Below are 11,141 nucleotides of genomic sequence, written 5' to 3'. Positions count from 1 at the left end.
AGCCTGGGCAAGGGGCCTGTGGTGGTTTGCAGGCCGGCCACGCCCCCTGGTGACCCAAGCGGAGGCCCTGGTATCTGGGGTTTATTTATCTTCTACAATTGAAACTTTGTAGCCTGGAGCAGAGCCAAGACTTCTGCTTGCTCCATGGTGGCAGCCATTTCTGTTGGAATTTATGTATCTTCTGTAATTGAAACTTTGTAGCCTTAAGCAAGGCCTGGGCCGGCCAGGGTGTGCGGAAAGCTTGGCTTCCTCCATCACTGGGGGCAACCCTAGCCTCCTGCTCTCTCCAGCTCTGTGGCTGCCGCCATTTCTGTTTGGGTTTATGTATCTTCTATCATTGAAACTTTGTAGCCTTGAGTGGAGGCCTAAGCTGGCAAGGGCAGGCAAAAATCTTGGCTTCCTCCATTGCCAGGGAAACCCAAGCCTCCCTCCTGCTCTCTGTGGCTGTAGCCATCTTGGTTGGGTTTATTTGCATATTTGCTCCTGATTGGCTTGTGGGTGTGGCTTGTGGGTGTAGCAGAGTGATGGTTAATTTGCATATTACTCTTTTATTAGATAGGATAAAAATAATCTTCCCAGTTATCAGAACTCCCAACTGAATTTTAATTCTTCTGGATTGTAAAAGCATCGAAAACTAATCCACTGAGAATAAAAACTAAAGAGAAAGAGGGAATTGATCAACCAAATAAATACTGAGCTCTATTATGAATCAGGAACTTGGCAATTTGAATGATACAAAGTAGAAGTATAAGATCCTGTACTAAGTAACGTTACAATATAGTTGGATATTAAAATCTAAAAGGAAAACTATATGTCACAGTGATATTTCATTTAATTTTCTACTCATCTTAAGTATCTTAAGTTTACTGGCAATTGAAAAGAAGGAAATATCACTCTGGAATAGGTAGTCAAGAAAGTCTTCATGGTATTTGAATAAAACCCTGAGTCAGTAGGAAAGGTTGCAGCTATCCAAATTCAGCAATTACTCTATAATCTGGCTTTTTAGTAAAAATATACCAATTTGTTGTAAAAGTCTTCATTTGGGGGTGCTACAGATTAGAGGTTGGGGGATCACTTTGGTCTGGAGATGCACCTAGTGAGAACAGGAGATCTTTGAGGAAATCTTGCCCTGCTTAGACTCGGTTAAAGAATTCTATTCTACTCTAACTTCAGACCTAGAATCTGGTCAGAAATCACCACCACAGCTTTTACTTGACCCAGCCCTAGTTTATCCCACGGCAGTAGAGCATCAACGTCACCACCAAACAGTACAATGCTGCTCTCTCTGAAGGAAAGATATTTTGTCATTAATCAGAAGAGATTTGTCTTTAGCATCTTTCCACACATTTGTACCATTTCAATAAAATGCACTGCACACACAAAAAAAAGTGTGATCCTTCCTACAGGAAGGACCAAAAAGAAATATTCAGAGGAGCAAGTGAAAAGTACACTCACCTGACAGCATCAGCAACATTGTGTTTTAACTAATGTTCCTGGACAAGGCTTTCTTAATTAGTTTAAAGTGATCCTACAAGTTATTTTACCAGGTGCTGGAGAGATGTAGACTCACCAAATGAACACAGGTACTTTCTAAAGACAAGTGTTCTTTCCTTTAGACCAAAGTGACAAATTATTCACACAGTACATGTTTTAAATAATATCATTAATGGTCCATTCTCTTAGATTAATAGTTTTATTAACTCCTAAAGAGAAAGAGCTTCAATCTCTTTAAAAATCTTTAGGAAAACCTATTTTTTACAAATGCACGTTGAATCCATAAAGACCAAAGAGTAAATTTTAGCTCTTTCAAAACTGACCTTCATCCACTGCATTCAAATTGCTTTCAAAATGGCCAGGATCTCAAGTTTCAATTACATATTTTTCAAGTAGTACAATGATGTATGAAAATTTTAATGTTTCCAGATAGCAGGATTTTAATAGAATATGGCCTTTATAGATTTAATCTTGGGACCGTATCTATTTGTGAATGACCCTGGAGGTTATAATGACAGTAATATGTCATTATGCTCAAGTACAATTTTGAATCTTATGTAACTACTTGAGGCCCAGTGCACAAAATTCATGCCCTGGGTGGGTCCCCTCAGCCCAGCCTGCACCCTCTTGCAGTCAGAGAGCCCTCAGGGGATGTCTGACTGACGGCTTAGCACCTTCGGACATCCTTAGTGCTGCTGCAGATGCGGGAGAGGCTCCGCCACCTCTGCTGTGCTCGCCAGCCATGAGCCTGGTTTCTGGCTGAGCGGTGCTCCCCCTGTGGGAGCGTACTGACCACTGGGGGCAGCTCCTACACTGAGCATCCGCCCCATGGTGGTCAGTGCGCATCATAGTGACCGGTTGTTCCACTCTTAGGCCGATTTGCATATTAGCCTTTTATTATATAGGATGAAGCTGCTGACTGTAATTGAGAACTAAATTAGTATAAGTCTTAGTCAACTGATCACCTTTGTGTGTGCAGCTCAATGTAGCTTTGTTGTTCTTAATTTATTATCTTACTAGAGGCCCGATGCATGAAATTCATGCAAAGGTAGGCTCTCTCAGCCCCAGCTGCTGTCTTGGCCCTCACAGCTGCCCCAGCTGCCTCATGGCCCTGCAACTCCAACCCCACCCCCCCACCCCCCCGCCCACTGGTCGTTCCGGAAGGTTGTTCCGCCGTCCAGTCTAATTAACATATTAGCTCTTTATTATATAGGATTTAATACTCTATAAGTAGGTAGTTATGATTACACCAACTAAGCAATTTTATTCTACAGTGATATTCATGTATTGGAGAGTTAGGAAGGTCTTAGGACATATCCCTCATGAATATTAAGGCTATACAATACATTAAATAAATAATACAATTAATATGTTATTTAGTTTTATTCATCCAATCCACAATCAGAATCAATAAGGTCTACAGTCAATGAATGTTTCTAAAAACATTATGTGTGCTGTTAACCTATGTAAAAAAACACACATTATATTGGCAAAGTGTTACATAAGTCTAATTTCAAAATATTGCCTAACATTAGGGTTATTAATACTCACTTTTATTAGAACATCTATAAACTAGCCTGGGAAATCTTAAACAGAATTTGTATTACTTCTAGCACTGGCACTGTGATCAATGTACCTAATCTGATTTTCATGAGCAACAATATGAAAAGTCTCTAAGGAAATTATTTTAAATGAACTCAAAACCAAAACCATGAATTTAATTTAGTTTTCGATAGTAAGAAAGTGGCTCAATATCATCTTAGATGCAAATTAGCTCTATTAATTTACTCTGCAGAGTTTTGTGGGTGACTAATATATTGAATTTTTGAGCTACAGAGCCTTACTTTTAGGTAGAGTTTTAATATTTCTCAGTTTATCAATGAGGAAATTAAGTCATGAAGGTAACTTAATTTGCCCAAGACCACATCTGAGAAGTAGCAGAGTTGGTTCATGAATCTATGTCTCCTAATTCAAAGTCCAGTCATTTTCATAGAAAAAAAAAAGTTTTCTATTTGTAGAAAAGAAAACTTTATCTTTCTATTATCTTGCTACCAGAATAGTCTTTATTGAAAACCTAAATGTCAATTGTTGTATTTAAGTGCAATTATTCTCTGTGTTAATTTCCTAGGCTGTTGTAACAAGATATCACAGAATGGGTGGCTTAAAACAATAAAAAAATTATTTTCCTACAGTTCTGGAGGCTAGAAGTCTGAAATAGAGGTATCACTGGTGCTGATTCCTTTGGGGGGCTCTGAGGAAGAATCTGGTCCAGCTGCAGGTGGTTGCTGGAAACCCCTGACGTAACTCCAGTCTCTGCCTCCATAGTCACCTGTATGTGTCTCTGTCTCTGTGTCTTTACCCTTCTCATAAAACACCAGTTCTTCTGGATGTAGGGCCCATTATGAGCTCGTATTAGCCTGCAAAGAACCTATTTCCAAATAAGGTCACATTCTTAGGTTCTGCATGGACATGAATTCTTGAGGGCATGCTATTTAACTCAATACATCTTCTTACCTAAATAGTGATAAAGAACAGTTAAGAAACATTTTTTTCTATCCTGAGTTAACTTACTCTTCTTTGGCTTATAGATTTTTTAAAAAATATCTTAACATTTGCCCTGGCCGGTATGGTTCAGTTGGTTGAGCACTGTCCTGTGCACAGAAAGGTTGCTCGTTCCATTTCTGGTCAGGGCACATGCCCTGGTTGTGGGATCCATCCCTGGCAGGGAGTGTGCAGGAGGCAGCTGATCCATGTTTCACTCTCACATGGATGTTGTTGTTTTTTCTCTCTCTCTCCTTCTCCCCTCTCTCTCTAAAAAATATCAATTAAATATTTTAAAAATATGTTTTAACATTTTATGGATCATTAATAAGGATTTTGAATTTGAAGTTATTACTGTTCTCTTAATTGTTGACCAGATCCAAATAATTTCAAAATTATGACATGCTTTCCTATGGACTCCAAGTTTATTGTGTTAGATATGATATTTAATTTGGTGTTTTATTTCCTCAACAACAAAATTAACCTACTAGTAGTTAAATTACCTACCTCACAGGGCTATTATGAAGATTAAGTGGAGAATATAATGAGTATATTGAATATTATAAGAGTATTGAAGAGTAGTATGCATTAAGAAAATCAAAGATGTTATTTTTAACTAGAGGCCCGGTGCATGAAATTCCTGCATGGGGTGGGGGGGGGTGTCCCTCAGCCCAGCCTGCACCCTCTCCAATCTGGGACCCCTCGAGGGATGTCTGACTGCCGTTTATCAATGAGGAAATTAAGTCATAAAGGTAACTTAATTTGCCTTAATTAAATGGGCAGTCAAACATCCCTCTCACAATCCAGGACTGCTGGCTCCCAACTGCTCGCCTGCCTGCTTGCCTGATTGCCTCTAACCGCTTCTGCCTGCCAGCCTGATCACCCCCTAACCACACCCCTGCCAGCCTGATCGATACCCAGCTGCTCCCCTGCCAGCCCGATTGCCCCTAACTGCCCTCCCCTGCAGGCCTGGTCCCCCCCAGCTGCCCTCCCCTGCAGGCCTGGGTCCCCCCAACTGCCCTCCCCTGCAGGCCTGGTCCCCCCCCAACTGCCCTCCCCTGCAGGCCTGGGTCCCCCCAACTGCCCTCCCTTGCAGGCCTGGTCCCTCCCAACTGCCCTCCCCTGCTGGCCATCTTGTGGTGGCCATCTTGTGTCCACATGGGGGCATCCATCTTTGACCACATGGGGCAGCCATCTTGAGTGTTGGAGTGACAGTCAATTTGCATATTACTCTTTTATTAGATAAGATTGTAACAACTTTGGCTGTGCTAAATAGGAGTTGCAAAGTACTTGGTACATGGCATCAACATTTTCACAACTAAAGCTGTAGATTTAGCTCAGTCATCATCTCCTTTGGGGTCCCTTTCATAATCTAGGTTCTTTCACAAATATTCTTCCATACCTTTGTGCTTAGAACAGAATTTAGAATTTATCAAACTGTTTTTTAATTATCTATTAATTTATCAAGCTGTTTTTTAATTATCTATTTAATTATCCATTTCCTGGAACAGACTGAAAGCCTTTTATAGGCAGGGCTATGTCTTTTTTGTTTTTAATACTTTCTTATTGATTTGGGAGAGGATGGAAGAGGGAGGGAGAAAGAGAGAAACATTAATGATGAGAGACAATCATTGATCAGCTGCTTCCTGCATGTCCCACACTGGAGACTGAGCCCACAACCCAGGCATGTGCCCTGACCAGGAATCTAACCATGACCTCATAGTCCAATGCTCAATCACTGAGCCATGCCTCTGGGCTGGGCTGTGTCTTATTAACCTTTGAACCTTCATCCTCTACCTTTAGATAGTCAATAACTATTTGCTGGATAAGGACAGTAGTAATAGCTGCTACATTTGGTTCACTTTTATGGTACATTAAGGGAAATTATTTACCATTAATTCATTTTTTGAAAGCTCACAATAGACTACCTCTTCCAGATTAACTCAGAAACAGAAGAGCTATACTTGATATATTGCCCATCAAAATATTCATGAAAATACAGAAAAAGACAAAAACATGTCCCTAACAATGTAAATTAAAGCTAAGAAAATGTGATAGGTAAGTTTTAGGGCAATTTCAACTTGCATTGTAAGATGAGTTATAATAGTACCTACTTCACAGGTAAATAGGATTGTACAACAGTTATCTTGTATTTATCCACGTTTTAGGTGGATAAAAAGGTAGTAATTTATAGAGAAGAAATTATAATATTAATTGTAATAGGGTGAAGAAGGAGGAGAAACTGAGGCTAACTGAAGAGTGGCATCTGGAGATATTACTAACATGTGCATTGCCTCAATTTCCTCCTCATACGTAAAATGGGTTACAGTAGTACCTATTTTACACATAAGTAGGATTGAACACTGTTTGGTACAAAGTAGGTGTTCAAAAAGTGTTAAATACATAAATAATGAATGGATCCAAAGGAATTCAACCTCCTCATCCACTACTGAACACCACCATGAATTACTTGCACAGGGTTGTTGTTATTTTTTTCTCTTTTAAAGAGAAAGAGTCTCCCTCCTAGAGACTATGATACAGGTACTTAAGATACATTCTGAAAAAAATCAAAGATCCTCAAGGGTCATCCTTCTCTTCCTGAACCTCCTTGGGATGGTAAAATGAACTTTAAAGGAGGAATATGATAACACTCAAAATGCAGAAGTCCACTATCTCTTTGCTCCTTCTGGAAGTTAGGTGAAAATATAAACTCAATTATGAAAATCTTTTGATGAAGGATGGAGGTTTTATTTTTGTTGGTTGTCTCAGAGGAAGTGTAGAATTCATTCTTTTTATTTCATCTTAAATTGTATGCTAAGATTCTCTGTTGAGTTTGAGAGTTTCTTTTTTTTTTAATATATTTTATTGATATTTTACAGAAAGGAAGAGAGAGGGAAAGAGAGCTAGAAACATCAATGAGAGAGAAACATTGATCAGCTGCCTCCTGCACACCTTCCACTGGGGATGTGCCCGCAACCAAGGTACATGCCCTTGACCGGAATCGAACCCGGGACCCTTCAGTCCGCAGGCCGACGCTCTATCCACTGAGCCAAACCGGTTTCTGCTTGAGTTTGAGAGTTTCATTAAAAATTCAAAAGAACAATATTAAGGGAAATAGAGATTGAATGGAGAAACAAGTCAGTAGATCTGCTTTAGGCAAAAAGGGCTTTTGAAGACTCTTACCGATCAGATGGTCTCCAAAGTACCTAATTCTGGAATTTAAATGCATGATTCTATTTGCAATGGCTAATTGCAACACAACTAAAAACAACTACAGCCTAGCACAGTGGTCAGCAAACTACGGCTCGCGAGCCACATGCGCCTCTTTGGCCCCTTGAGTGTGGCTCTTCCACAAAATACAGTGCGATTGAAACTTCGTGGCCCACGTGCAGAAGTCGGTTTTCGGCTCTCAAAAGAAATTTCAATCGTTGTATTGTTGATATTTGGCTCTGTTGACTAATGAGCTTGCCAACCACTGGCCTAGCATATAGGACTACCTAAAAAGTCATTGAAGGAAAGAAATAGGGCCCTAACCAGTTTGGCTCAGTGGATAGAGCGTCGGCCTGTGGACTGAAGGGTCCCAGGTTCGATTCCAGTCAAGGGCATGTACCTTGGTTGCAGGCACATCCCCAGTAGGGGGTGTGCAGGAGGCAGCTGATTGATGCTTCTCTCTCATCGATGTTTCTAACTCTCTATCCCTCTCCCTTCCTCTCTGTAAAAATCAATAAAATATATTTAAAAAAAGAAAAGAAATAGGCTCATAGATAGTCCAACTCTGCTATCATTTCTTTTGTGTTGCCACTAAAAATAGTGGTAAACATTTCCAACTTCAGAGCACTGCTATGCACCTATAGGTTAGGCCCAAACATGGAGGAAAGAATGGAATAAAACATTTCCTGTTCTTCAGGCTGAGACCATACATTTGCAATGACCATTTCTGAGACTCCAAGAAACTTCTAGGAAACTCAAAGCTTTGACAATAATTCATTCAGCAGGGACTTAAGAAATTTTTATGGTAAATTGTTCAAACTTTAAAGGAAATTGGTGACACAGTCAAAAGTTATCTTTCAAACTGAATTTAGGTTCAGTCATGGATTTGCAGAGATAAGTCAGGAGTGGGCTGGGAGAAATGATCAACCCAGTCCATTAAAACTGGGCCTTTTAGCCCTAACCGGTTTGGCTCAGTGGATAGAGCGTCAGCTTGCGGACTGAAGGGTCCTGGGTTCGATTCCGGTCAAGGGCATGTACCTTGGTTGCCGGCTCATCCCCAGTAGGGGGTGTACAGGAGGCAGCTGATTGATGTTTCTCTCTCATTGATGTTTCTAACTCTCTATCCTTCTCCCTTCCTCTCTGTAAAAATTAATAAAATATATTAAAACAAAACAAAAAACTGGGCCTTTTAATCCTTTCCTGTCCAGAGAGGAGTGGATCTCTCCCTCTAATTGCATGGAAATTGCTCCTATGGTCTTGCATCTTTTTAATTATTTTAGAAAAAACATGTAGAAGGAATACAAAATTATATGATGAAGCAATTTATGTGTCAGTAAAACTACTGCTGTAAGGTTTTATTCTAGGTGATAACGTCCTGTTTGAGTTTAGGAGCTTATTTTATTTTGCTGGTCTATTCACATATTTTTTAAATGGGATAAAAAAATGAGGATAAATATAATTACCTTACATAATGTATCTCCTCTGTGAGGATTAATACTCTTAGCCTTTTAAAATAAGGGCACTTTACCCATACAAGAAAATTACTATCATTATTCTTTATGAATTTAAATGAGTATAAATCAGTTTTTCCAATTCCTGTCTCTTTTCATTTTAATGACGACTTTCCAACACTTAATCTTTCTTCCAATTTCCTAAATGCCCTCATGTCTTAAGTTCCACCCTTCTTGGCTCATATATTTTATACACAGCATGTCTAATAAATAATATTACCGTGAGCTCACAAGATGACAAGCTTAGACCTGTTACACTGCTGCCATTTTGCACTGTTACTGTGACTCTCCGTTTTCATCTTGGCCATGCTACAATTAAAGTGCATGGGGAAATTAAATGAAGTTGGATACAACTAAAAAAAAGTCATTCTTTGATTTTATTTTATTTATTTTTTAATCTGGGAAGGAGTGAGGTGGAAATAAGGCAACTTCAAGTAAGAATGTAATCTGTAATCAAGGAAAGGAAAAAGGCTCCCCAATTGTTTCTGGGCAAGTGAAGATTCTACAAGGTACTCCAGAAAAACAACCGCCTCCCTCCCTTCTGCACCTTCCTTCCCGCCCCCTCCCAAGTCCGGACTTACCCCCCCCCCCCCTAAAAAATATCCAGAGTGTGAAAGCTGACACTTCCGGGGGTCTGCAGTGTGGGGCACCAGGCTTTAAGCAATGGGACAAGAACTTCAGCTGGTGGCATTCTTCAGTTAACATGGGGTGTTGTTGCGGCCCCTCTACCCCAGGGCGCATAGGCTTGGGGGCAGCACACCGCTGCTCTTCTTTGATCACCTGGGACATCTGCATGGAAAGATAGAAAGGCTCCCCTATTTTTTTTTAGCTTCCTACCACATTCCTGTCTTACAGTTCATCCTACCACCCTAAAAAGGGCAACTGCTTTCTGTAATTTAAAAGATAACATTCCTTCGCTATCTTTTAGAATTGGCTTCCCTGCCGTGACTCCGCTGCACACAAAACTCCACCAAAGGGCATTTTCCAAACATTTTTAAAACAAAAACAAAATATTAATGCTTAAAAAGATAAGGTTATGCAATAGCTGGAGATTAAAAATTAAGATTAAGATAGCATATGACCGAACAACTCTTCAGTGCAAATAGAACTAAAAAACAAACAACAAAAACCCTGCCTGCCCAATCACACAAAGCTGCTTTAACCAGAACGCACGCATCTAAAATCTTCCTTACAACAGAGCACGGTTTGAAAGTTATCAGTGTTCATTTTTTCCTAAACAAGAGCTCAAAGTAAGTTATCTAACCCTAACATGGCCACAAAAGAGACCTCCGGGGCGCAATCATTAGATACGGCTCTACGAAGCAGAGAAATGGCACGGTGCCCTCTACAGTCCACACGGATTGCAGTGCGGAGACTGGTTCAGAGGGAAACCGGAGTCCAGCATGCACATGCTTTCATAGGGCGAATGGACCAAAGACGGGAAATTACTTTGAAAGCTTTGGAGGTTGTCTCCACCGCCAAAGCTGCACATCAGGGCTCACTCTGCCCAGACCCCAAGCAGAGAAACGGAACGCATAGGCTGGGCGAGCCGGCTGCGCAGTGCGCACTGCGGCGCGGGAGCGCGGGGCTGGCGCCGCCACGCTCGGAACCTGCTGGGCTGCCGCAGCGCTAAGACCGCGCGCCCTGCTCCGCGCCGCTCCGCGCTACTCCGCGCTCCGGGTTTCCGCGGTCACCAGCACCGCGCGGGAGAGCCCGACCGGTGGGGAACCTGGGGGAGCTGGGGGTCCCCAGAGTCCCTGGAGCATTCTGCCCCTTTGCGCGATCTTCCTGAGGCGTCTGGCCCAGGGGAGCGTGTTCCTGGCTCTGGGCCGGCCAGGTTGGCATTTTGCAAGAGGCCAGCACGTCACCGCCCGAGGCCCTCACCTAGCTGGCTTTCCATTGCCACACAACTCACGAAGCAGAATTTTTTCTGGTCGCTTAAGTAGCCTCAAGTTCTTCCAAGCCTGACACCCCAGCTTGCAGCTGGGGGCCTCTCTCTCCTGGAAAGAGATATTTCAGCCTAGAGCTGCGATTTTCAACCTTGTGTCCCAGCCAGTGTGCCTCCAGAATTTTTGAAGCATTCAATACCTATTTATTTAGCCAGGGGCATTGACATCTCTTCCCTTAGATCAGTGGTCAGCAAACTGAGGCTCGCGAGCCACATGCGGCTCTTTGGCCCCTTGAGTGTGGCTCTTCCACAAAATACCACGTGCGGGCGCGCACCTACAGTGCGATTGAAACTTCATGGCCCATGCGCCGAAGTTGGTTTTCGGCTCTCAAAAGAAATGTCAATCGTTGTACTGTTGATATTTGGCTCTGTTGACTAATGAGTTTGCTGACCACTGCCTTAGATGGTCACATTAAAAAAAAAAATTACAACAGGCC

The sequence above is a fragment of the Plecotus auritus genome (genome assembly GCF_963455305.1).
Source record: "Plecotus auritus genome assembly, chromosome: 8".
NCBI lineage: Eukaryota > Metazoa > Chordata > Mammalia > Chiroptera > Vespertilionidae > Plecotus > Plecotus auritus.
The sequence above is the reverse complement of the archived record's forward strand: the minus strand, read 5'-3'. Positions refer to the sequence as shown.